Raw genomic sequence first — 6168 nt, forward strand, 5'->3', positions numbered from 1 at the left:
GTCAGGCCCTATCAATTCCTGACCTGGTGGCAGCCTATCAGATCTAAGCTGGAGATTAAGCTTAGAGGACTTCATGCTAGTACCTTATATTTGAACTCTAATGTTCAAATCGAGGAATATACTATGACAGTATGTATATGCATTTGAAGTGTGTACCCAGAGGACCAGAGCCAGAAATACAGTGCCTGAACTCTGCTCAGGCACACCAAAGGAAAAGCATATGGGATCCAAAGTTTGATACCAGTACAGTAGCCTGGTGAGTATCCATCAGAATTGTAACTCTTTGTATTTGTATGTGCCTGTAAAGCACCATATACCATGGTAATAAAATAAATAAGTAAGCGGTATTTGATATTTGAATTTTTACATCTCTTTTATAGTGCATAGCTACACTGCACAACAGAGTTCAGGACAGGAAGTGAAAAAAAATACCACATCCAGTTGAAGCTTCAGGAGGAATGTGGTTACTCCAGGAATGTAGAATGCAGTTACCTGAATTGGAATTTGGCAGAGGTGTCAGGATTGCACTTATAAAAACTGTCATATGAGTTTTAATAACCACAGATAGGAGTTACGTTTTACATCCCCTCCTAAAGATTGCACCCTCTGCATCCTAGTATTGGATCTAAGCACTGCACTGGAGCATTTGTTTAGCAAGGAATCAAAGGGATGATTGAACAGATATCAATGACTCTCCTGCCTCTGGGTTGTCTTGGAGGTCTATAATGCTGTTGGGATCAGGCAAAGAACAAATAACAGACGTTTTATTAGAACCTGATCTGGTAAATTGAAATAGATGAGATTATTATTAAAAAAAACCCCAACCCTTCTGTAGGAGATACAGTTTGAAGCCCCCCTCTTTTCCCCCCACACTTAGAGTGACCTTTCAAGTAAATGTGCACATCTTGGAAATGTTAAAAAAATATTAGAAGTATTGAAGTATTAAAAGGCTGAAATGTCATGTCGTACTATATTGGGCTAAATTCAGAAGTGATGCATAAGTTTTAACTTACACACCCAGACACTTACTTAGATTCACTCTGCTAGAGTCTATGTCGGGGAAATTTATACCCTGAGATGAAGAATAAGGTACAACTTGAAGCAGGGTGAGCAATTCTGTAATTTACATCTTCTTCTGGCTCCTTGGAGTGCTAGCTCTACTGTTTCACACTCCTAGATATCTGGGGAGGAGGCTGAAATATATTGAAGTAGGTCTAAGGGTGATTCTGGGTCTGCGAGCATAGATCCTTGTGCCTCCACTGAAGTCCATGGGTTCAAGCAGGCACAGGGAGTCATTTTACAGGGTCGGGGACCTATCTCACTATGCATCCCCTCTGAATGTTGCTTGCTGTCTTTTCCCTTGATATCATGGCATATAGAGTGCATATAAGATCATGTACTACTCTGAAACCTCTTAATAAAGGATCACATTATCTTTTCTAAACGCAGATTGTTGACCTGGCAGACCATAACATTTAGAGAATCATGGACTTATTTATGTTCTGTAGTAAGCAGTTAGGGAATCTAACCACTGAGGTTTTTTCTGTAATTATGTGTGGCAGCTGAGTTCATGTGCTAAACATCTTTATGAAATGTTCATTGAAAGAAAGAACTGGGGTTATCTTTCAGCATGGTGTGGGGGATTTTAGCTGCCTGACTCCCATTAATGCTAATAGGAGTAGTGCATTTAAATCTCTGTGCACTGCACTGAAAATGTACCCCTTAGTGTTCTTAGGCTAGAACCGTATGCATTTAAAATCATCCATCCCTGAAATACCCTGGAAATCTAACAGATATATAAGAAAAAGAAAAATGAGGAGGAATTGAGAGTGACCAAAACAAAAAAGGACTAGGAGGAACCACAGGGAAAACAAAAAGAGAGATAAAATAGATCAAACAACTATAAAATCAAACAGGACACATACTGGACACAAATGATGGTGTTCAAAGCTTAACAAGTCACACTACAGAGGGTATGTGGGCAGAAGCACAGTTGTACCCCCTAACCACAAAACTGTGTTTCATTCAAGTCATTGTCAAACAAAAGCAATATATACCAAAGCATCTAATCAGCTCCTGCTGATTCATGCTAGGATAAAACAGTTTTCCTATAGGTGCTGATAGCCATAAATTGTAACGTTCAAAGAGATGCATATAAGGTCCTATATCGTCTGATAAAATGGCAAGAGCGAGGGCATTGGGTTTGTTTTCTAACCTTTCACTACAGGAGATCTCTGTTCAAATCTTTTAAGATCACAAAGGAAAATGAATTTGGTTATCCAAGGGCTCGTCTACACAGGGACACTCAGGAAAGTTAATCCAAATTAAGTAAAATTGTGAATTAATGGCATTAAACACCTGTGTGGACACTCTTATTCAGAATTAAGGTGGCCTTAGTTTGGTTTAGTTTAATTTGCTTTGGAAGAGACTAGAGATTAGTGAATTTTTCATCATATCATAAAACCATCTCACTTGATGCAATAACAGCTCAAGAGACATCCAAGTCCCTGATACTCAGATCTATCTGAGCTCTGCTCAGTTTAGGTCCTAAAGGGAAAGTGGGGGAGAGGGGAAAGTGAATGTATGACATTTCACAGATTCCCAGAACAGCAGGGATCTTCTGGCTTAACTCCTAAAGTAGAGAACAGCAGATTCATAGTTGCTCTAATTTATATCAGCCTGTAAATAGCTCCCAAGGAGCCATTGTGCCAATTTGGCATCATGGAGAGCAGTGCACTCTAGACACATCCTTCCTTCTCCTAGGATCCTGCCTTCACAGGAAGAGTGGGGACTAAAAGACACTGGCGTGAAATCAGCTGGAAATTACCCAATGTCAGGGAAATCCTTAACTGTCTGTTTAGGGCAGTATTATTGCTCCTTTGTGAAGCTGGAGTTGTGAAAAAGGACTGTAGCATAGGGCAGGATTTGGCCTCAGGGTTGGAAGAGTGGGAAGAGCAAATCAGAAATGAAAAGTGAAATTTTCATCAGATTTGCATGGAAAAGCTAGCTCAGTTTCTACAATTGCTCAGTTCTAGCCAGTTTTGCACTTTTATGACCGCCAAACATTTCACATACTTCCACTGAAAAAAGTCTGCATAAATTATAGTCAAGGGGAATTTGGGAGAGCAAGACCTTCTGTTATTAATATCTGGTATGCAATATTTCATTCAGAAAATAATTACTTTAGTTCCTTGGACCCTCCACAAGTATCTAAAACAAATGTAGCTGCATTTTATAAAAAGTGACAAATCACGCTTTGCTCCTTTAACGATATCGCAATGAATATCAATCAATGCTGAACTCTTGATAATAAATCTTGATGCTCCTATGTGTGCACAAAATGCATTATTCCACTGCTGTCCGGAATTCTGTGTATGGCTTTCTTTATAGAAATCAACCATAAGGTTTCTGGGAAGCAGCTTGACTTTAAATTCATCTATTCAACTGTTTCATTTTTGAGCTCAAGAAAACTACCTTGGGATCTCATTAAGAAGTGTGAAAATTGCATTGTCATTTGTCTATTGTTCCTGGCAGGCAAACAGCACTTCATTATGATATTGAGTCTCTACTCTAGGTATACTCTTTCTCTTCCTTCCTACCTTGTGTGTTTATATACCTGTAACTAGACAAGCTCTCTCTCTCTAGTAGCACCTCATAACTGCAAAATAACTAAACAGCACTGCAGTCTGCTACAGAGAGTTAACACTTCCAAGTGCAGTATCTAAAATATATACATGCCTTCTGAAGACATACCATATATGGGGAGACTACACTGTGTATAGCTAGGAGAGGAAAGTTGGATTTCAGACTTATTTGATCTACTTTGTGATGTGGAGTACTCTCCATTAAGGGTTTAACTAACAGAAACAGACTTCATTAGTTTGTGACCAAATTTAAATAAAAAAGGGTAAACAAGAAAAAAGAGACAACACATCTAGGATTCTGCCGAGATTATTCCATTGCTATGTAGTTTATCCTGCCCTGGAAAGTCAAAGTCAGTTGATCAGACACTCCTTTTAAAATGTATAATCAGTCCTTAATTTGTAATGAAAGCAGTTAGGTGCCAGGCTGCAGAAGGGGTAACACTTCCATAATGTCTTCTGTTGTTTGATACTTCTACCAGAGGGGTAAATTTCTCCCAGACACCAGCTGGTGATTATCTTATACCCTGAAACATGCAGATTGATGGCCTTTGTAATTTTATTCTTGCTAGCCTAGTGTAGCTGCAGATATTATTCTTATTAAAAAATGTCAAATCTTTTTTGTATCTTACTAACCTCACCAATATCCTGGGGTACTGAACTCCACAGATTAATTATATGTTGTAAGAAACATTCTTTTAACCATTTAAACATGCCTCCTTTTTATCAGAGTCGGTCAAATGTTTAAAAAAATCAGGAATATTTTTGTGAATTAAAGCGCCTAGTTTGGTGCACTGTGGTTCTTGGAACCATATTGCTCCTGGCAATTTGGCCAACAATGAATGTTCATAAGTGTCAAGAGTGTTAGCAGGATACCAGAAAGTGTGTTATTAATACCTATTCACTGTTAAATATTCTGCTGCCATAAAAGTTTCAGTCATCCAATTAGGGAACAGAAATATGACCACGCGACTAATAATTCAATGTGAATAGTAAATAGTCAAAATGAACAATTCACAGCCAACCTACGGACTAAAAACTGTTCATCCAAACTGTTCAGCCATTATCTATGAATAACACATATATTTGAAGAAAAGCAGGATAAATTAATGAAATACGTCAATGAGAAATGAGGCTAAATTCATAGGTCTAAATTGTGGCTTGCCAAGGGTGGCAACATAGAGACATAAGCAGGGGCAAGGCAATGGAGCTGTGCTGATTTATATCAGCTGGTGCATTATCTGAGATGAATAGTTTGACAAGATCTTCTTTCTGTCCTTGTGTTTTTTATTATGCAAGAGGATAAATATGCCTTCATTTTCCCCTTTATGTCCCAGAGTTGGCATCCCATTTCCAGGCATTCCACTCATTTTTTCAAATCTTTTAGTATAGTGGGAGCATTCATGAAAAATGGATTTTAAATCCTTAAATATGAATGTACACTCCAGAAACATAGTTTTCAGAGCTTTGCTCATCCAATCAGGAAGCAAAAACAAACCATCTGACCAATCAAAAGAGCACATGTTTAGAAAATCAAATACTTGCAGTGAACATCTGGCAAACAAGTTACAGAAAACTGCTAACAGAAATTCTTGTGCTAATAACAATTAAAATAACTCATTCACTTTGTCAGTCCAAGAAAATTCCAGTCTGCTGGAAGGCAATTCAAGAACAGAAAAGAGATGAAATTTTTCAAATGAATTATTATCAGTTCACATTTTGAGTTTGAACTGGGATTAGTGAAACAGGTCATACAGGACAAATCACATAGTGGAAGACAGGGTCATTCTGTCGGGTCTCTTATTTAATGAGCCTATGTCATTAGATCAAGAAGGTCTATTCATCTTAGCTAAGGCCATTTCCACTTGGCTTCTCAGAGAAAGAAGAGAAAGGTTGCGTTTTAATTGAACTTTTTGATTAGATGGAAAAATAGGAACAAAATGTCTCTTTTGCCCAGTGTCCGACTTTGATGCAATTATTAATTTCAATAACTCCCCGTGTTACTGAGAATTCTCATTATTAACTGAAATTTTATAATTATATCAATTTTATTAAGGAAAATTCCCTGATATCAGAGTTATCTTGTTAATCCTGGTGATTTATTGCCACTTAATTTCTTGAGCTGTTTTGAGATTTCTGTAGAAACTAATGAAAGATTGCCATGCTGATAGATGCAAATTATTATGAGTAAAATCAGCTACTGTGCTGGAGGTCTGGAAAGTGACTATTGCTGTACCCATCTTAGAAAGATGTTAGGAGAGGCCCACTTTATGTGTATTCTCATAGACTCATACATTTTAAGGTCAGAAGGGACCATTATGATAATCTAGTCTGACCTCCTGCGCAATGCAATCCACAGAATCTCACCCACCCACTCCTGTAACAAACCCCTAACCTATGTCTGAGTTATTGAAGTCTTCAAATTGTGGTTTGAAGACCTCAAGCTGCAGAGACTCCTCCAGCAAGTGACCCATGCCCCATGCTGCAGGGGAAGGCGAAAAACCTCCAGGGCCTCTGCCAATCTGCC

This window comes from Chelonoidis abingdonii, chromosome 6, assembly GCF_003597395.2.
Source record: "Chelonoidis abingdonii isolate Lonesome George chromosome 6, CheloAbing_2.0, whole genome shotgun sequence".
Lineage (NCBI taxonomy): Eukaryota > Metazoa > Chordata > Testudines > Testudinidae > Chelonoidis > Chelonoidis abingdonii.